Source organism: Tauraco erythrolophus, chromosome 1 (assembly GCF_009769465.1).
Source record: "Tauraco erythrolophus isolate bTauEry1 chromosome 1, bTauEry1.pri, whole genome shotgun sequence".
In the NCBI taxonomy this organism is placed as follows: Eukaryota; Metazoa; Chordata; class Aves; order Musophagiformes; family Musophagidae; genus Tauraco; species Tauraco erythrolophus.
Genome location: NC_141465.1, coordinates 97,312,488 through 97,335,043, shown reverse-complemented (window position 1 = coordinate 97,335,043; position 22,556 = coordinate 97,312,488).

Below are 22,556 nucleotides of genomic sequence, written 5' to 3'. Positions count from 1 at the left end.
TGGCATTTTTAGATTCATTGCATCATTGGAAATGCACCTGGTATGTCTTGTTTAACTTCAAAGGCAACAGGACCAGATTTTCGTTTAAAGGCGAGGAAGGCCTGACAAGATCTTCTGAAATGTTTGCGCTCATCCTGGCTATTGAAAGGTCTGGATTGTTTACAGGCAGGTAAAAACCAACCAAAGCCAAAACACATTAATGGAAATATATCCACTTATTTAAAGGAATTTAAGGAAGAGTTTTCACTCTTCCTTAAAAAAGAAGTTTTCACTCTTCCTTAAAAAGAGTTTTTCCTGACTATAATCACTCACATGAATTAAATCATGAGGACATGCAGCAACAGCAAATATTTAATTCTAATATTTAAATCAATTAGGCTCAACCACTGACTATATCTGTGCCCACCACAAGCTCTTGTGGCTTAGTAACTATGGTTTAAAGCTGCGTTAAATTTAACGATAGCTCATCTGTTTTACTTGATTAAAAGAAAAATCCAGACAGATATATTATTATTTCCTCTGCTACAAGCTTTCTGACATATAATAAGAACTGTGGCCGTTTAATAACATCTCGTGTTATCTCTGAGTCAGTGAGGGTAATGGAAGATTGATAGATTGTTTCTTCTGTGACAACTGAATCCCCTTTGTGTGAATTTTGAATACTATTTCTGAATATACCTTCATCTCCAGATTTTTGGCTTTGAATTTAATTTTTTTGGTCTAGAAAGATAAATATTTTGCCCAGTAGTGACTTAGTATTCTAGCCTTATTTTATTTTTTTTTATTCTCTGCATTGTGACTTCTCTTCCACATTAATGAAATCTGGTGGAAAGAAAATCAGTAGACTGAACCATAATATGTATTTCCTTCTTCCTGACAGCTGCTATTTTAATAAGAGTATTGAACAAAACCTTTCAGTAGCATTCCTAGACCAGGGACTGGAAAAAAGTTATTCTTACTAGAGCTGAATTTTAACTTACATATGTTAAACAAAAGTATGTTTTGAGACATATATCAGGCTATTTTTAAGTGTTTCTGAGAAGCTATGCTATGATTTGGAAGCAGGATATTTTTTGCAAATTTTAGGTAAATTATAGATTTAGTTCATAGCTTTTCCAATATCCTAAATTAGATATTGCAAATGTAGAAGTTATGAATGTATTAAATCTCAGGGATTCCTCTGCAGAAACAGTCACATGTCCAGGCTTGGTAATTCCTCATTTCACACTGTTCAAAATGAGCAGAATATGGTGACCTGAATACTGGAAATGTAATTGGGTTATTCTGAGTACTTAAGAATGAAAGACTCAACAATAATTTAACCATGTTATGTAGAGCATCTGGGATATGGGAATTTCAGTTATTTAATTACAGCTATCAGTAGGCAAATCAGTTCTAGAGGATTCATGAGGCTGGAAGGCTGAGATAAGTCTTTTGTGTTTAACCTTTGCTGTCTGAAATGTTGATGTCTTGAGTGGAAGGCTAGCTGAATATAATTGTGCCACGGTGTCTTGTAATGCAGGCTGGCTGAGATTTTGGTTTGATTTGGATGTGACTTACCTGTACTATGAGACTGGCAACCTACCAACTCCCAGTTGCACCCAAGTGCAGTGGAGGAAATACACGATAGTTATTCTTATTCTTATTCCCAGGTGTTCACTGCTGTTTTCAGCAGAGATCCCAAAATTTTAAAAACTGGTATCTTGCCAGAAATTCAAAATTCTGGACACTATTTGCATACAGGGAAGCAGACGGCAGGTGCCCTCATTGTTAATTTAGAGGACTGCAGTTCCTGACTTAAAATATTCCATCTTGATGCTAGCACTTTGAAACACTCCCGTTTTGTTTATAGTCAAAAGGCTATCTGTTTTGGTGCAACTCTACATATATAGTTCATAGAAATATAGGTACACATATGCAAAACCCACATGATATAATGAAGTATTGTGCCATTCATGTTTGTATTTGTGTGCATTTTAATATGTATATCTGTAGTCTATAATATATTTGTTAATAAGCAAATTGAAGCATTGTTTTTACAAGAATTAGCAACAAATACCTGGCACTTTGAAAGTTTGTTAGTCTTGATCTAAATTTAAATGAACTGAATCAGGTCTTCATTTTATCTAAAAATTACTTTTCTCCTCTACTGCTGCAAATTGATTTTGAGCAGAAATGGATTTCATCTGTGCCAGGTAAGAAACCGTTCATAATTTACACTTCAGGGTGAATGAAACTTTGCCTGTTGGCTGTAAGAATGAGGCATCAGAGCAAAATAGTAGCTCAGATAGAATAGAATATCTGCTGTAAATGTAATATTTTAGAGAGGCATGATGAAATCTATAATACATTTGATTGTACATTGAGTCATTTGGGATCAAAATACACTCCTGATTGCTACTAAAGTTATCCTAATACTTAATTTAAAGTCCTGAATGATATGTTCAATTTTTTTTTTTTTTTTTTGTTAGCCTCATTAGGCATACATCACTGGAAGTAAAAAAAAGTACCAAACCCCAAAACCAAACCAAACCAAACCAAAGGAAAATAAATGTCAATTTATTCCTTTTTTTTCTCCTTCCTTTTGGTCTCTTTTTCTGTGCTTGCCTTCTAAATTTTAGTACATTACAGTAGTTCATTATACAAAAGCACGAAGATTGTATCATTAACAACTCCCTCAGTGCATTTTACCTCCAGCAGTAAAACGTCAAGACTATAACCTTAAATGTCATTTTTATCTCATCAAATCATTGGAGAAGATGACATTTCCTGCTTTGACTGTTGCTGTAATATTGAAGAGCACACATTCATACATATGTCCAGGTTTTTGCTACTCGCGATGTGTAGAGTCTGGTAGTAATATTACAAAACAACTTTACTAAGACTTATGGTAAAATCAATGTATTGCTTATATTGATAGAAATATGGTACTTTTATTATGATATTTTTTGTCACAAGCAGAGACTAAAAAGGGTTTGACAGGCAAATGAGATAAAACACTGACACAACTGAGTGATACAGTCACACAGCCTGAGCTTGTACATCATCCATGCAATATCTATAAAATAAAGCAGGGAAAAGACAGAGTAAAATTTTATCTTTTAGGAGTTTTGAATAGCTAGAGGTCTAATATCCATAATTTGTGATTTTAGACAACCAACATTTTTGTTGTATTTAGTCTGCAGCTACAGTGGCTACAGGATCTGTCTGATGGCATCCCAGGCATCCAATCACATTATCATTTGTGACGCAATTTTACCTATATCAATGACTTGGATAAAAATTAGGGAAAGAAAGGCAGACTGAGTAAAAGAAGAAAATGAGAGATAAACCCAGTAAAAACTGGTGAAAATTTATTTAAGTCATTCTGTAGTTGTATACATTAAACTCAATACAATCAATAAGGACGTTCCAATTTACCTGAAATGAAGTTCTGTTCCAGTATCAAGTGTCTCTTTTCTTGCCTGACAATAAAAATACAGTAAAACTGCAAGATGCAGATTAAAGACTTTAAGCACACTTGTAAAATGTTCTGACAAGGAATACGATGAGATAAATCAAGAAATATATGAAATCTCTGGAGAATAGCTGTTAAGAGATTTCAAGCTCACTACATGTTGGACATTGTCATTTTGTCTTTAAGTCCAAAAGGTACCACATTTGCTTGAACTTTTGAACATAAAATGGGTCATAAAATTTCTCTGAGTGGTTCTACATAAATTTTGGTTGCATATTTTAACTGAACAATAATGGCTCACCCACCAACATTAATAAGAAGATTTTGCACATTTCTAGAAAATGTACTGAAAGTGTTTTCATCAGGGAGCTGACATTTTTATTTGCTATAATTTTTAATTAAAACTCATTCTATGTGGGTTTGATGGTGTTTGTTGTTTTGTTTTTTTTTTTTTTAAATGCTTTAATGTAATTTTCAAGATACTAACACTGAAGGACACAGTACTTTTTTACTTCATTAGTCATCCCTAAGAGCACAGGCAAGTAGAATAAGCTCAAGAATGAAAATCTCCAAACAACCTTTAGTTTCTATGGTACATAAATCTACATAAACAAGAATCACTCAAGTTATGAATTTTGTGATTTTATGCCTTTCAGTTAAGCAAAGAAATAGCTATAAAGTCTGAAACTATGAAGACAAAAGTACGTCTTGATGTAATGAGCCAGACAACATACTGATAAAATCATCAAAACCAATCATTCAGTCAATAAAAATGCAACAACATTTTGCAACGTGATTCACAAAAACATGAAAACTGAACCTTTTCCTCAGGACATAACAAGGAGCTATTAAGGTTTAATACAATAGGGATTTCAGTATTTTACAAATATCTAGCTTTTTACTTGCTATTATGTTCAAAGATAATATATAAAAAAAACTCTGCATCAATAAATAAGAGATTATAATTATTTCCCGTTTATTCGCTTTCCTTGTAATTTGCCACTTTCAGTACTTTTTCCCAGTTAACCTTCTGTAATTGGGAGAGGGATTCGTTTTAGATGTTTCATGTGATCCAGTAATTTCCATGTTTTCAAAAGGCAATAGAAAGAAATATGCACTTCCAAAGACTAGCAATTAGTCCCTAAGACTTCTGCTTGGGGGACAGATGAATAATCCCCTACAAGTGCCTTCTTCATCCATCAACTATAGATAGAAGCCTGTAAGAGTAGGGGAAGCAGCATGTCTGCTCCTTTAATAGTGTCTGATCAAAGAAGCCATAAACAAGATCATACAGAGACAAACCCAACCAACATGTGATAAGGGAGGTCTTGATAAGAACAAACCTTGTCAGTTGCACTAATTGGTAAGGATATGCAGAGTGTGAGGATTTTATTCGCTCGGTTGGGAAGATAAAGAAAGAGAGGGAAACAACATCATAGATTTCATAGTTTTTCTAGGTTGGAAAAGACCTTAGAGATCATCCAGTCCAACCATCCCTAATCTCCCATTAAACCATATCCCTAAGTAGTTCGTCCACCCTTTTCTTAAACACATCCAGGGATGGGGACTCAACCACCTCCCTGGGCAGCCTATTCCAGTGGCTGACAACCCTTTCAGAGAAGAAATACTTTCTAACATCCAACCTGAATCTCCCCTGACTAAGCTTATACCCATTTCCTCTTGTCCTATCACCCATCACTGATGTAAAGAGCCCTTCCCCCACCTCCCCACCATCCCTTCTCAAGTATTTGTAGGCTGTAATCAGGTCTCCCTCAGCCTCCTCTTCTCCAGGCTAAACAGCCCCAACTCCCTCAGCCGCTCCCCATAAGTTTTATTTCCAGCCCCTTGACCAGTTTAGTCGCCCTTCTCTGGACCCGCTCCAGGAGCTCAATATCTCTCTTAAAGCGAGGGGCCCAAAACTGGACACGATATTCCAGGTGCGGCCTCATCAGTGCCGAGTACAGGGGCAGGATCAATTAGCATTAAAAAAGACCATAATGAGAAACAATGTAGTCAGTTGCACTGGGGGGGGGGGGGGGTGTGGCTGTCATGGTTGAAGTGGGGGGGGAGGTCGGGTGGCAGAAGCTGCCCATCAGACCGAACTCCCATCCCCCTCGGGGCTTGAGCCAATCGGTGCCTCTGTGAATTGCCCTATTTACATCATGGACGAAGGAACCGGAAGGTGTGCCTTTGCCCAGGAGCAAGGAGAAGGGGGGGGGGCACGGCCCCTGCTCCCGGCGCCTGGCTGGCGCCTGCCCCATCAAGGATGGCGGCGGCGGAGCCGCTTGGGGAACTCGGGGAGAGCCCCACTCCTGGGTGCCCACCGGGCCGAGTTCACCCAGAAAAGACTGAGATCTAGAGAAACAGCCACACAGATAAGAGGTCAGAGAAGATGATGGAACGGAACAACGTGTGCCGCGGCTGAGTCCCCCTTGCCAGCAGCCCCTTTGTAACAAGTCCTCGGTGGAGCAAGCAGAGATCCACTCGCAGCCGTGGAGGATCCACGTCGAGAAGAGATGCCAGAGCCTGAGCACGTTACGTATCTAGAGTCCGTGGGATGACCCCCGCCGATGGGGAGGTGTTTTCGTTAAAGGAGATGCCTGAGCCTGAGACTATGTGAATCACGGGCACAGGTCGAGGCACATTTACACATTTAAGTCTGTATGGAGACGCATTTCAGGTTGATATGCCGACCCACGCCGGAGCGCATTTAAAGTCTGTATGATGACCCATGCCAGAGCGAGTGGCTACAGCTCCTTAAAAGCCCAGGACTGGTAAAGCCCGCACTTGGGACAAATCCAATGGGGTAAGGATTGCCTCCCAGCGGGTAGGATTCACGCTTTCGCCGTGAGTAGGGGATCCACTGGAGCAAGGGACAATGGTGTAAGGACTCCTTTTCCTTTAAGAGAAGCGGCAGTAACAGCTTGGAATGAACTGACCTGCACTCCCCGATTCCCTGCCCTCCTGCCGCTGCTGGGGGAGGAGGGTAGAGCCGGGAAGGAAGAGACAAAAGGGGGGAGTGGTGTTGTTTTAAGATCTGGCCTTGTTTTCTTGTATCCTCTCAAGTAACCATTTTTGTTTGCTTTTCTCTTTGTAGGTAGCTGTTAATAAATAGCTTTGCTTTAAGAAAACAGCCTCTTTTGCCCGGGACCGTGGTTGGTGGGTGCTCCTCTGTTCCTGTCTCGACCCTCAGCTCTTTTATTATATTTTTCTCTCTTCATTTTACTGGGGTGGGAGAGCTGCGTGGGGTTTAGCTGCTGGCTCGCCTAACCCACAAAAGTGGCAAAGTGAAGGAGGTGAGCAAATGGCTCCGCGCTGGTGGCTGGAGCAGGACTGTGGGTCACAGCCCATGTGCCGCCTGTCAGTTGATGGGAGCAAATGTCTGTATCTTCCCCAGCCGAAGGGTGTACATAAGGATTCATTGGAAAACTCCAAGCTGGACCAGCCCCAGGTCTGGCAGGAGTGTATCATGCAGGTAGAGGGTCCGTACCAGTATTAGGGGGTGCCCGTGGGATGAGTGTGCAGGGATGAATGTACCCCACCCTGTGGGTGTGTAAGGGAGACTGGGATCCGGCCAGGGGTGCCACATGGGCAGAGGGGCTGTGCTGGTGCTCAGGGGACCGGTGAATGTGCCTGTGCTTGTGAACATGGAAAGTGTGGTGTGTGTGCTGCACCAGTGCTTTCTTCCTCTGCCAGCCCAAAAGAAGGAGGGGACGTGGCCGTCTGTGCCTGTGTCTGCTGTGAGTCCTGAATCTGGGTGCTGCTGGAGGCAGCACCTTGTCTGTGACTGGCTGTGTGACCTGGACGTGTCCGTGTCCTCTATGTGTCCCCTCCCTGCATATGTGTCTGGGATTTGTGCTCAGCCTCTCTACTGGTTGAACCTGCAAATGGGAAAGCAGCAGCTGCGTTCTTCAGCCTGACTCAGGATGTCCAGGCACTGGACTGGGCTCCAGTGTATGGACAGGAGGGTCCTGGGCTGACACTGCTGGAAGAGGTGGCTGCTTGTAACATCCCTCAGCAAAGCCTAGGTGAATTTTTAATTCTGAATCATGAAACAAGAGAAAAAAATTAAATGCTACACCTAAATGTCAACACATGTTTCTTAACTGTGCACTAAGGAGTTACCATGCAGTTACAGGTGGTCAACGTTCAGTAAGATGACTTAAAATTTTTTTACTGAATTTCCTGACCTTCCCTCCTCTCTCCTTTTCTACTTCTTTTCTGCTGATTCTAGCCTGCAGTTTACTGCCAATACATAAGATGACCTTAGAGTCTTGTTATTTCTCGTAGACTTGGAGTAACTTCTGTGCCAGTAGATGTTTTCTGCCCAAAGCTATTTTCCATGCAGTCATCCTGGGACAAGATTTGAGTTTGCAAAGAAATTAATCAGTGTAAGCATCCCCATAAGAAACTAGAAATTTATCTTTGGGCTGAGGAGAGAACATTAATTTTGGCCAACAATGTATAGCACTCCATCTCCAAGTAAATTCAGATTCCATTTTGCCTGCAGCTACATTGCACATGGAACCTGTCCACGAGGAGGCTTGAGCTCTGCAGGAGGACAGTGTGGTCTCTTCTACGGACTCCAGGGCACGATCTGGAGTGGTATATTTTCCACAGATTTCTGGGATCTTTTGGTTCTTTATTTGCCCTGCAGCTATGAATATGTGTAGGCAATGGTTCCTTATGCTTCTGAGGAAGTGTCAAACTCTCTGAAACAAGATCTCCACCAGACATGTATTATCTTAAAGGGGATTGTGCTTTGGAGGCTCAGCAAAGCATACCTGTATCTATATAAAGTAACTTCACAGAGCCTCTGATGGACTGCAGCAACTTCACGACTTAGTGCGTGACCAAGGCCAGAAAGAAGTGAACACAGTTTTTTAGGGAAGAGAAGGATTAGATTCATTAACATTTCATGTTAAATGAAAGGGAAGAAAGTGATAGTGCAGCTCCTTCATGTAGCACTGTCATGGTAAGACGTGATAGATGTGACCAAGCGGAGCATTTTGCAGACATAGCAAAAGAGAGCCAGTGCTCTTCCATTGTAAGGGTGGGAGGGGAGGAAGTCTGCTTTTGAAAAGAGATTTTCAGATTATCTGGACAGAATTTCGGAGTGCTAAACAGAGGGAATGTACTCAGTCAGTGTAACCTATGTAATTGAAGGTAATGAAGTGTTTGATATGATATGTACACTCAAAAATAAGAGATGTGAAAGAAAGCACCTTCTAAAAATATTACTGTCTTATTACCTTGAAAAAATAGAATTTTAGCTCTGTTTTCTCCTCTTGGTAGAAAAGCAACAGTTATCCAAGAGCCAGCAGTGTGACTTGTGGTAACTAAGTCCAACAGCTTCCTTGCTGCTTTAAGAGGAGTGCATTGAGGGAAGGGATCCTTCCTCTCTGTTCAGTACAGGTGAGACAAATCTGTAGTGCTGGGTCCAGTTCTGGGCTCATCAGTACAAGAGAGACATAGGCTTACTGGGTTATGGCCCCATTAGAAAGCCAGGTTTTGGAGCATCTGTCATATGGGGAGAAGCTGAGAGAGATCTGGGACCATTCAGCCCAGAGAAGAGAAAACTCAGGGGAGGTCGTATCAATGTGAATAAGTACGTGCTGAGGTGGAGCCAGGCTCTTCTCACCAGTGTCCAGTGAAACATGACAGGTAATTGACAGAAATTGAAATACAGGAAATTCCATTTAAACATAACAAAAAAACCCAAAACAATATATCAACATTTATTTTTTTTTTACTGTGGAGGAGATTGAATACTGAAAGATGTGCAGTCTCCATCCTTGGATGTATTCAAAACCCAGATCGACAAAGCCTTGAACAATTTATTCTAGATAACCCTTCTTTGAGAAAGCAGGCAGGAGGTGCCCTCGAATCTCAACTATTCTGCAATTCTGCGAAACTGCAATGCCTGCATGACAGCTCTCACTGTAGCGGACATATTTTTTTTTAGCAATCAGTGATTAGTTTCAGAGGATGATACCCAGCTTCTTGGAAGAAGTGAGTGATGCCTAACTTTTTGCCCAACTATTGTTTTTTAACAGTATGTACTGATCTCTCCACAGTCCAAAAATTTGTGCTGAACCAAGCATAGACTAGAATAGGTTGTAGCTAGGAGAAGCTGTTACACAATACTCTGTGAAACATTAGTAAGGTTTTTTAACACTGTATCCCACAGCTTTCTCATTTGGAAGCTAAGGAAGTATGGACTGTCAGTTAGAGTGAAATTTGGCTAGACCACTGAGCTTAAAAGGTAGTGATCAACGACATAAGATCCAGCTGGCAACTAACAACAGAGTATCTCAGGCATCAATGCAGAGACTTGCAATTTTCAGCATCTTCATCGACCTCTGTGGATGAGGGCATGACATGCATCCTCAGCAAATTTGTGGATGAGACGAAGATAGGGAGAGTGACTGACACAAGGAATAACAGAGCTTCTGTTCAGAGTGAGACTGATAAACTTGGAGATTGAGCCAACAGAGACCTAATGAATTTCAGTGAGGAGAAGGACAGAGTTCTACCTCTTGGGTAGAATAACCTTACATATTAGTGGAGGCTGAGGAGGGACTGTCGGATAGCAGTTCTACTGAAAAAGACTGGAGTCTATGGTAGATGTCAGGTCAAACATGAGCCAACATCACACTCCTTTCAAATGAAGCACACTATGTGCTACTAGTCTATATTACAAGCGAGGTAGCTAGCAAAGGTATTATCCTTCTGTAGTCATCACTAGGGAGGCTGTGTTTGGCATATTGTGTCTGGTTTTAGGTCCCCTAATCTCCAGTTGAAGAGATGTTGTGGAGAAACTGGAGAGAATCCGCTGATGAGTTACCAAGATAGTCAGAGGCCTATTGTATTACATATCGTATATTGTGAAGACACTGCTCTAAATCATGTCTCAGTACCTTATAGGCATGAGAAAGGTTGAAGGCAACCTTCCATTCTGGAAAATTCAAATTCCCTGTGCTGTGAAAGACAATTCCCAGCAATAGACATCTGCCTAACTGCCTACTTTGTCTATTCTCCTGGAAAAAAGGAAGAGAATTAGTCTAGGACAGGCTTCTTGCTGATGAGCCTTTCTTGGTTTCCTGAGGACAGTGACATTAGCAAGCAATGTAGTTGTGCTCACAAGTTAGAAATGGAGTCTAGGAGCAGGGGCAGCTGTCACACCCTACTGTTATTACAAAGAGGTTTGCATGAGACAGGCGAATTCTGAATGGTGAGCAGACCTGATGGCCTGGATTGGCAAGAGCAAAGTCACTAGAAAGAGTTATTTGCTGTTGTAAAATTCTGATGAAGTGCAGTTTGGATGGCAAGAGCACCTTAGAAAAGACTCTTTCCTTCCTGGTATAGAGGTAACCTGGACCCATAAACTGTTCAAATACCAAGAGAAAGAAAAATAAAAAGAAGAACTATTATATCTGGGAAAAAAAAAACAAAAACAAAACCAAAACAACCAAACCTAAAACCAAGTAAGGCTATTTCATTCTACAAATACTTCGAAGGTAACAAGTGAAAAACAAATGGTTTGAGGTAATCATAGCACAGTTCAAACATTTAACTAACCTTATCCTGGATATTGGAGGACAAAAGATAAGCCCTTAATTTATCATCACAATATGTAACTAGAGATTCAGTGGAGGCTGCTTAAGTATACAGTCTTAGTTTGTTCAAATGTATTCAATAAATCCAGCTGACTGGGTACAAATGGAGGTAATATCAAGAAGCTGTGTCACAAAGCCTGGTGCTTCTTTTTACAGAAAAATAAGGATCAGAATGAGAGGGTGGTCGTGGGACTTTGGTCACATGCAGAGATGAAAATACATAGCCAGATATATAGCCAGAAGAGGTGAGTTTATTTTGAAGTTTGGTGATCTGCAGCAACAGGTGACACATAGGTTTGTTTATTCCACTACATACTGCTCTTCGAGTTCTAGTAAACCATTAGAAATAGGACCCTTGTTAGAACCATGCAATAGTCTGGCCAAAAGTAAAAGAGCTTGCTTGGGGTACATTATATGTAAACTGACACTGACCATGTCAAATGAGCTAAGAGGCATATAATCGACAGCAAACTCCGAAGCTGTCTAACTGAACCAAATGTATTACATGCACCATACTATGGCATGGAGACCACTGTAATGACACTGTTAAGTAATCCACTAAATAATAGGTAGAGTCAATTGAAGCCAGTCATCCTTTGGATCCTCTTTCTAATAGCTAATACTGCTGCTTATGTTATAATACTGTCATAAGTGAGAGAGATGATAGAGATCCAGAGGAATGACCTAAAATGATTCAAATCTCCCCTAAAGGGAGAAAGAGCAGGAAGAACTTACTCTCAGCCGTTGGAACCCTTCTTTTTGTATCCCATCAAGGTCGATTCTCTCTCTAGCATATTTAGCATCCACATCACCTTTCCAGGCCAGGGTAATAGCTAACATCTCATGTGTTGCCTCTTCCCTTAGAGGCAGCAGCAGCAAAAGTCAGGATGCGAAGTTAGTTACGTTAGTCATGTATTCAGCACCACTCCTTCAACTGATAGCCTTTATTATCTCTGACAGAGTCAAAGTAGTCATGAGAATCCTGAAAGATCCTCAGCAAAGCTACTACTCCCAGCAGTAGCCACCATAGTGAATTGCCTGGTTTGCCTGTGCCTGGAACTAGCGTCAAGACTCACAAACACTGGGCAATTTCTTCCTACTCTGCACTACATTCATTTATAACACTGCAGACAGGTAGTAGGCAGTTCAAAGATATAACACAGACTTTCAGAACTCAAACCTGAGCAAGAAAAATGTTCCATTGGTAGGGAAAAGAAAACAATTTAAGTTTTTACCTCTGGTGCAGTGTTCTTTCGTTGAAGGTGCACATTTTTAACTAAACAATCTAGTTTTCTAACAGAAAAGCAAAACTGGAGCCTTTACTGACATCACAGTATCTGTGAGTAATGCTTTCTGTCATCTTTAGCTATCTAGAAAAAGCTGCCCTATCATAGCTAGCAACGGCCTGGTCTCAGTTATTCATGCTTTTGTCAACTTTTAACTGACTGCAGCAGTGTAGTATATCTTGCCATGAAGCTGTTAGCAGTTAGGAAACCCCAGTGTGTACAGAACACTATAGTATACCTCCTTAGCAACAATAGCTATTATATCAGAGAAGTCTTCCAATTCTCTCTCTCTCTCTGTTTATATTAAATGCAAATCTCCTTCCTTATTAAGAGACTTACTAGGAGCTCAAAACAGCGGACAGAAGTAACTACAGGATTAAGAAATAGTCTGTTCAAAAGACTCATTGCAGTCGTGATTTTCTAATACGAAGCAGTTTTACATGGAAAAAATATACAGCTTGTCTGTACTGAGAGCGCTCTCAGTGCCCATCTCAGGACGATGGTGAGAACAGCTCCAGAAGCTCTAGGCCACTGTTGCTCACCTTCTACTTTAAACACCTGTCTAACCTAGTTGTCTGTAACAAGCAACTAGCAAGGTATGGGGTGTTTACAAGATCGGAAACTTTAAAATATATGTTGCACTGAATGTAATTCTTCTTCACAAGAGAAGTATAAGAGAACAAATACATTGGAGATGTTTGTTTCCTTACTTAATGTTTCTCAGAAACTATGATGATGAGCACTGTACAGCAACCTACACTAAAGAGATCTGAATAGAATTTTAATATGACATGTAACTCTTGCTATAGGATCATAATCTCTTCATAGTTTCAAGTCTGTTTTTTCTCAAGGACAAAAATAATTACTTAGTTATTTTTTCCTGGAAAAAGGCTGAAGAAGAAGGTTTAAGATTGTTATGCATATCAATAACTTCATAATCTAACACTTTAGTAAAATGTGTTTAGAACAGCATTGAATTAAATCTGTGGGAAAATTTACTGCGATAATGAAAACTGAAAACTCGTAAGTATTTCTGAGTCTTTGAAGGGCATTGTTGTTTCATAGCAGAAGGTATTTGATTGACAGAAATGACTAATAAAACCATTAACACGATCTGATTTTTGCATCACTAAAAGGGGTTTACCAGATTTCTCCAGAAAGTAATGCTTACATTTCTTTACAATCAATCAATCAATCTTGTTAAAATAATCACAACTTAAAAAGAGAGCTAGCAATCTGTGAAAATAAAAGATAGACCTCACTACCTGCTACAAAAGAATTACATAGAGGCATTTACAAGAAAGAGTAGGAATAAAAGAGCTTACTTGGCTATATTCCTGTTTGCCAGCCTACATATGTCATTATAGATGACATTGATTCATTATGTACTAGCTGCAGTGGAGTTCACTGTTTGAATCTAAAACTAGAACAAAACCCAGCAAAACCAATACATACGGAATATCTTATGTAGTGTCATTTTTGGAGAATCTTGGGAAATCTAAATTTTTCTCTTTACGTTCCATTAATTAGGGACTTGCTTTGATTATTTTTTCATCTTTTTTTTTTTTTTCTCTCCCCCTTCTCCCCTTTCAAATCCAGAAGGAAATGCTGGTTCTGTGTCAGGATAAATTTTAGATAAGATGTAGGTCCTTGAACAATTTGATGACAAGAGATCTCTTAAAGGGAAATGAGACAGACAAAGGAGAGGAAAGTCTGGAAGTATGTTATCGAAGGTTTTGATGGAGCAAAGTCACTACAAAGAAGAACCTAGTATAAATGACTGTAGAGCAGGATTAATTTGTACCTGCAGCAGCCTTGATAGTGGTCTGAGAGTAAAATGAAGAAAAATGCTTCAGCTGAAATGTTGGTTTTGAATACCTTGCAGATGCTTGTTATGATATATTGTTATACTATTTGATATTTGGGCCCATAGTTTAGTATCAGACGTCCGCATCAGAGAAATCACTGATTATGTCCTGTCATACAACAGTATTATGAAAGGTGTAATGTATAGTTGATTCCCATTAACTGAAAGCTAACAAAATTATCACACAGAGAAAATTTGCCGCATTGCCTTTGAAAACTGCCTCAAGCCAGCCTGAACTGATCCTGAAGAGGAAATAAAATCCATTTCTTAACATCTCTGGTTTTGTCACCTGCCTAGACTAAATTGTCTTTAGGCAGAGCAAAAATAAATTTCTGCATGGAGAAGCTGAATAGTGGAGCAATCTAAGAGCTGTGTTTTTGTTGTCTTTTTCTATACTGAAGTCCTGTAAGGTCAGGCTGTTCATGGCTGAAGTAGCAGAAGCAGCAAGCCACATTTTCCTGAACACCCTGGTTTCTTCCTTCAGTCTTCCTCATTTCTGCCCTCCCTTCTGCATCTCCATTTCTGATGGCAGGAGGGACCTGAGCTGTTCTCTGGCTTCATTTCCCTAAATATGGACACAGCCGACTCTAAATAGCTCTTCTATAATAAGACAACTTTTGAAGGCAGTGAAATCTACAAGAATGCTTACCTTATAGCCTCCTCTTCCTACTGACCTTTTTTGGTTGCTCAGTGAGGCTGTGAAGTCTCCAGCTGTTCCTCTCCTGTGAAGACAGGCTGAGAGAGTTGAGGTTGTTCAGCCTGGAGAAGAGAAGGCTCTGGGAAGACCTTATTGCAGCCTTTCAACACTTAAACGGGGCTTAGAAGAAAGATGGGGAGAATAGGCCTGTAGCAATAAGACAAGGTGTAGTGGTTTAAAACTAAAGAGATAAGATTCAGACTAGATGTAAGGAAGAAATTTTTTGTGATCAGGGTAGTGAAACACTGGAACAGGCTGCCCGGAGAAGTGGTGGATGCCCCATGCCTGGAAACATTCAAGGTCAGGTTGGATGGGCTCTGAGCAGTCTGATCTGGTTGAAGATGTCCCTGCTTATTGCTGGAGGGTTGAACTAGATGACCTTTAAAGGTCCCTTCCAACTCGAAACCACTCTATGATTCTATGATCACTGTTCTCAACCCTGTTCCATTGCAGAGCTCATACTGTATGGAGGGCTTCAGCATTCAGAACCAGATGATTCTGGTATCTGACAAACAAAATACTTGTGTATTTCCATCCTCACACAGCCATCATTGCAGTGTATATTAACAGCTTCTCAGTTTTATTTGACCTATATTTCTCTTCCTGTAAGTTGTGATGGTAACTTCTGCCTTACAAATAATACAGTATCCATTCAGTACTTTGAAATACTTGGGATCATAAAAGCTATACTTTGCTGGTTATTACTTTATTATTAATATACTTACTTTTTATTAATTGACATAAGCTAGAAAATTTGCACTGATTAAACAGTTAATTGAGCACCATACAATCCTTTGGCACCAGCTGGCTGTGTCCCTACTGGGTGGAATTTATCCTAATCTTATCTCGATTAAGCAATAGTCATTATCGTTAGATTAAATTGGTGTCTTCTGAGATGTCCCAGTAAACCATCTCTCCCTGTCTGAGTGTATTCACAGTAACTGGAATATATTTTACTCTAAAAAATAATCAGAGAGAATTCTGACTTTATTTTTACCATGAGAAGAAGCAAGATATTTTTGCTGGGCCAGGTGATAATGAAGCAGCATCCAAGAAATATCACACAAAAAAAGTCTTCCAGAAAATCAGTTCTGTGACTCAGAGTTGCAGAGAAACATCTATTTCTTCTCTTCTCAAGGAACAGGTATATAAAAAGATAAAGGTTCTCCTAGACTATGGAAAGAAGCTTTTGAGCTATTGCTGGACAGGCTGAGGCCACCGCTCTTGCTGTCTTCCCAGTAGAGGACTGTATACCACTTTGCACAGGAAAGAGCAAGCACAGAGGTCAACTATGCTTGCTTGACACACAGTCTCCAAGCTGGGATGTTGCAGTTTTTGCTCTCCAATATATCAGTGGGCTGTACTGTAAAAGGTGTCAGCTCAAAGTCTACAGCAGGCCCCTTGCCTGCTTTGGTCAGGACGTGCTGGGCATGCTGTGTAAACACTTCCTCAGCAGAGCTCTAGTGTCTGTAGTCCAGCTCCTCTTTCTTCTCTGTATCCCAGAATGGTTCAGTGTGTGATACTGAAATTTCTGAATTGAATACACTTAGAAAGTCCTTAGTTCCCTCCCATGTGAGGGAACCTCCTCACTCAGGAGGTACTAGTGGGTTAATTCCTCCTTCTGCTCTCTTCGTGTCCCACAGTTCCTTGAGTTCCTTTCCGCCCCTGGCCAAGGCTGTGTTATAAGGGGTTGAGAGAGTCCCTACATACACTGTGCATTAGGTTAGCCATTTAGGTGCTTTACTGACAAGTAGGAGACAAGATCTGAGCTCTTCATAGGCAGCAGAAAAGGCTAAGCTTGGGTTCCTTGTTTGTTGTGAGAGCACACTGACCACAAGAATTCATATTCACCTCAACCCTGTGATCTGTGCAGATCTGGAAAGAGGGAAGGGAGTGAGTGTTCTTTGGAAGAAAGGATAGTGGTTTCTCAGCTGTGATCAAAGAGTAGTCACATAGACTTTTTGGCCATTGTAAGCAAGAGGCAGGATTTCAGATCCAGATTTCTCCTCAGTGTTTGATTTACGGAAGCTCTCAGTTAAATTCACACAGAGTTCACTGAGTTTAGGTCAGCCTTCTCACAGTTTCCTGATATATTCTGGTCTCTAGTGAGACCTTAACTCTTTTCAGAGACTGGTTACAGAGCCTGGGCTCCCACATTTGTGTCAAGGGAACAGTCCCCCAAAAGTCGTCTAAGGAATTGTGTGAAATTTTAGATCTAGCTTTTCATCTTAAACACGCACAAAAACCCTCAACAACAGAACCAGTATAAGATAATTTACAGATTCATGTTGAGTTGGATCAGATAAGTTCTAGTAATTTATGTAAGGAAAGTAAGGAATGACTAGTGTTCTCAGTAATTTTAGCTTAAAATTAAAAGAACAATATTGTTATAATGAGGGAAGTACTTTTCTCTTTTTGTTTTTATATTTTCCTTTCCCTTTTGTATTTTTCTTTTCTGTTTTAAATACTGAAGATTAATCTGTTACTAGCAGTAGACTACAATGTGACCTGATTTACCTCAAAATCCTAGGGCAAAGTGGCTTAGATAACAGTTTTTGGGTTGTTCAAGGGAATTTGCTATGATTTATGGTGCTGGATATACTGTCTCTCTTGGGTAAGAGGAAATCTTAAGTGGCTGAAATATAGATGATCAAGATTGGCAAATTTTACTAAATTACTTGCCTCTGCCAGCTAATTTTGAAAGATAAAGCCTTTTATTAATATCAGTTTTCACCTTGTGTTGTTAACAATATTCAGGTATGGTTTGCAGTCTCAAAACTGTCAAAATGACAGAACTATAGTAAATATGTGCCTTATTTGACAATGTTTTCAAAGTATAGATTACAATAAATAAAATCCCACATCTCCATACCCTAAAAAAATGCAGTGAATGTGCTTAATAAATCTGGTTTTTTTGGCATAGCCAACTTTATCTGAATTTATTGTAAGGGTAGTTCAGCCTATCTTTTTCTGTTGTTGTTTGGCTTTAATGAAAAATGAGTGTTATAAATAACTTTTATGAAGCATGCAGTAACTTGTAGGCATCGTTTCATTCCTTCTCACAGATTCACTGCATCTGCTTACTCCACTTTGGCAGCCTTTCCTTTAATTTGTAATCAATTACACTAATTAAAGGTATTTTCACTGTTCCTCACCTGAGCCTGAAAAAAAGAGTTTGACAACACATTTGTAGGGTAATTTTATATTTGGTAATTCTCAGTATTGTTTCAGATTTCTAGTTTTATCTCACTGAAATAAGGATTGTCTTTTATGAGCAGGTCTATTTTTTGACAGTTCCCCAAATCTATTTCACAGGTGACTGCTACGATAGTTTTGGCAATGCTCTTAAGCCCAATGGATTCTAGTCTCTGTGGCACTTGAACTCAATCAAAGATGATGTTTTGGAAGAACACAGCACAGCAAGAAGAGAGGGCACCTCTACTTTCACAGAAGTTAGAAGAACACTTCTGTGATAATTTTCTCTTGCTCAAATGTTTACCAATACGTAACTGAGTAACACACAGAAATAGAATAAAACAGAAATTACTTTCTCTAGCAATGAAAAGGCTGCATCTTTCTGAAAGTATGTCTTCCATACCTTGGAAGAGTCTTGTGAGATAAGGCCCTAGAGGGAAGGGAAGCCTCAAGAAAGCTAGTTATTATTCAAGAATCACCTCCTACAAGCTCAAGAGAGCTCCTTCCCATGTAAGAAGTCAGACAAAAATGCCAAGAGGCCTGTGTAGATTAACAAAGAGCTCCTAGCCAAACTCAAACATAAAAAGGAAGGATATGCAGGGTAGAAACAAAGAAGAGTAACCTAGGAAGAATACAGAAACATTGTCCAAGCATCCAGAGATGAAGTTAGGAAAGCTAAAACCCAAATGGAACTGAATCCGGCCAGGGATGTCAAAGACAGCAAAAAGGGCTTATGTAAGTATGTAGATGACAAAAAGAGGACTAGGGAAAAATGTGGGCCCATTTCTCAACAAGATGAGTAACCTGGTTACACGGGACAGGGGAAAGGCTGAGATTCTGAAAGCTTTCTTTGCCTCAGCCTTTACTAGGAAGACTGGCCGTCAGAGAGGCCAGAGACCACAGGGAAAGTGTGGAGCAAGGAAGATGGTGTCTGGAAGATCCTTCTTGGTGGAAGAGGATCACATCAGGTAACACTTAGGCAAACTGGACATACTAAGTCCATGGGCCCTGATGAGATGCACCCATGAGTGCTGAGAGAGTCCATAGATGATGTTTGGAGACCACTCTCAATAATATTTGATCATTCAGGGCAAATGGGAGAAGTGCCTGAAGACTGGAGGAAAGCAAACGTAACTCCTGTTCTCAAAAAGGGCAAGAAGGAGGGTGCAGGGAACTACAGGCCAGTCAGGCACATTGAGGACAAGAAAATTATCAGGAGCAGTCAGCAAGGCTTCACCAAGGGGAAGTTCTTCATGCTACACCTACTTTTTTCTCAGGAGATACAATTTGAGTAAATATCATGTTTACTTAGTTGTGTTTTTACATGAAAGGATGAATAAAACCCAAATATGTACAGCATGTTCTCAGCTATGTACAGAGCTGTTACAGACATCTTAGATATGTTTTTCTTCAGACTGTGCAAACTCTGGAGACCTCGAGAGAGGGTTAATGTGAGTTACCTACTGCAATGGCTGAGGGTGAACCTCAAGTAAAATCTTCATTTTTCTATCTTAGAAACTAATCATGGTAGTTTAAGCAACTAGTTCCAAAAGAAAACATGCAGTTGGACTGTGACTAGAAGCTGAAAAGCTATGATTTTCAAAAGTGAGAAAGGAATACAAATGGGTTTCAGGTCTAGTTTGGTGCCTAGGAGAAGAATTGAAATTGGGAAAGTCGGATGCAATTTATTATCCTCCGAAGATCCCTAGTTCCCCTCCTTTGCCATAAAGAACCCTTATGGTGATCATCTACAGACATGAACAGAATTCTTAGATGAGTTAGATTAAATAAATGTTACGAGTATATCCAAAAGACTTGCCTAGGCTTCCTATTCTCCCCTGCTTCCTGAAACCACTGTAATTTACTGTGATGCTAGGGTCTTATTGTAGTATTGTGTGTTGAAGTCATGGGCACATAATTATTCTCAAAGCTCTGTTCCTGACTTTCCACAGTAACCAGGATGAGAAGGATGTAATAAATGTTCCATGACTTGTTTTCTGGAAGTCATTGGAACTAAACATCCATTTCCTTACGTTTCTATGTAGCTGCACATGGTAACACTTTTGCTGTACATGAAATCTTGATTGAAAATAACACATACATATCTGTTGTTTCAAGGTCTGCTGGTGTCTATTTTATTATCATTTCAGGGAAATAAAACCTCTTATGCAAATGCTTGTGGAAGAGCCCATTTGTTAATTATCAGCAACTGGATAGAAATATAGAAGTTAAAATTGTAGAGGAAGAAGCTACTTTAAGCACTTTTTGTTTGAATGGAAGCTGAAGTGGTCTTAACTGCTGCCTTTTATGTTTCTCTCTATCCATTGTAACAAAGAATGCATATAGGAGGACTATTCTCTTGCTTGAAGGTTAACTCTTGAAATGATCTCGTAGTTAAATATTTCTTCTGTTACTGTTAGGGTTATTTGTATAGCAATAGAAAAGAGGAAAACCTTTTTTTTAAAACAGATTTTAAAAGTAAACATAGGAAAACACTTCTGTGAAACTTGATAAACTGGTTAAAACAGCTGTAAATTTGTTTTCTTCTAACACCAAACAAAGGTTATTCCTAGAATAAGTGAATTATTTTATCCTCAAAACTATTAAATTTCTTTGCTTCATTATAATGTCTATATGTAAACCTAATTTAACTTCAAAGGTTTAATGAAATACTATCCTGAGCTTTAGTGAAAAACCAATCTTTGGCTGATGATCTTTGTGAAAACAGGAATGCCTGACACCTTATGACTTAAAAAAGTGTTAACAGTGTGGTTTTAACTGCAATAAGAAAGCCAGGAAAACAATTCATACTTTCATACTTTCATCTTTATTTTCCTGTTCAAAGATACAGAGCAAAGGGCAGTGGGATTTTCAGATCTATGCAAATGTCTAAAGAAATTAAAAGCATTAATTCTTTGCAGTTATCTTTCTGCAACTCTAGTCTCCTAAACACCTCTTATTCTGTCCCTATACATTCAGTTTATGGAAGGTGAGCAAGACAGAAGCAGCATGTCTAAGGTTACAGTAAGCCAATGATGCATCACAGTCACAGAAACTTGCCTTCTTAAATGGCCTATTTCTCAGCTAAACTGAGTAAACAGGAGAAATTGTTTTCTTCTTGTCAGTATCTTATTGCAAGGTCAAAAGAGAAATAAAAGCAGTATGTCCGTAACTGAGGCAACATATTGAAGTATATTGAATCATATCATACACAAACACTCAGATCTGAAATATACTGCTGGCATTTATTTATGTAAAAGGGAATACTTTTATTTCTGTAAAAGGAAATGTCATGGCTTAGCCCAACCAACAGCTAAGCTACCAGGTTGCTCGTTCACTCTTCCCCCTCTTCGCCCTCGGTGGGGTAGAGAGGAGAAAAATTTAACAAAAAATCTGAGGGTTGAGATAAGAACAGGGAGGGATCACCCACCAACCATGGCCCCAGGCAAACAGACTGGGCTTGGTGACAAAACGATTTAATTCATTAGCAGTTCATTCAGAAAGGATAAGAATAAACAAAGCCAGATCTTAAAACACCTTCCCTCTACCACTCCCTTCTTCTCAGCTCTATCTCCTTTGCCCAACCAGTGGCACAAGGGGATGGGGAATGGGGAGGTTGCAGGTCAGTTTGTCACACACTGTTTCTGCAGCTTCTTTCTTAAAGGGGAAGGACTCTTTACACTCTTTCTCTGCTCCAGTGGGTCTCCTCCTCATGGGAAATAGACCACAGTCTTCTCCAGTGTGAGTCCTTTTCCCAGGATGCAATTCTTACCCAACAGATTGCTCCAGTATGGGCTTTTCCCATGGAGCCATGGCTTCTTAGGGAGCTGCCACCCACTCTGGTATGGGGTCCTCCATGGATTGCAGATGCATTTCTGCTTTGCTGTCAGTCTCCATCAGTGTAGAGGGGCTCTCTCCCACAGAGAAAATTCTCTACAACCTTTGTTAGGCAAAGGCATCTCTGTTCCAGCACGGGGTGCTCCACAGGCTGTGGGTGGATCCACTGTTAATCTCCATGGGCTGCAGGGGGCCACCTGTTGTCTCACCACGGGCTGGAGGGGAATCCCGGCTCCCGCACATCTCCTCCCACTCTGTCTTCACTGACCTGGTGTCTGCGTAGCTGTTTCTCACACATCTCGGTTCTCTCTCTGCTGCAGTTGCACTGGGCTCGACCAGCCTGATGAACCTTTACAGTCCCAGCAGGACAAACTCCACCCAGAGGGCACCCCAGGAGCAGGGTTCTTTGGAGCAATCCAAGCCATGCTGCTATCTTCACCTCCAGTTAGGTAGCGGTGGCCCAGTGTGGGCAGCTGCCCACCCAGGGGGGCCAGGGGAGCCAGCCCCCCATCTCCCCCGTCTCTTTACTGTAGGTCCAGCCTGGTTCGAGATCCTTTGTCCCTTTCTTAAATAGGGTATTTGCAGATGCACTGGTTGG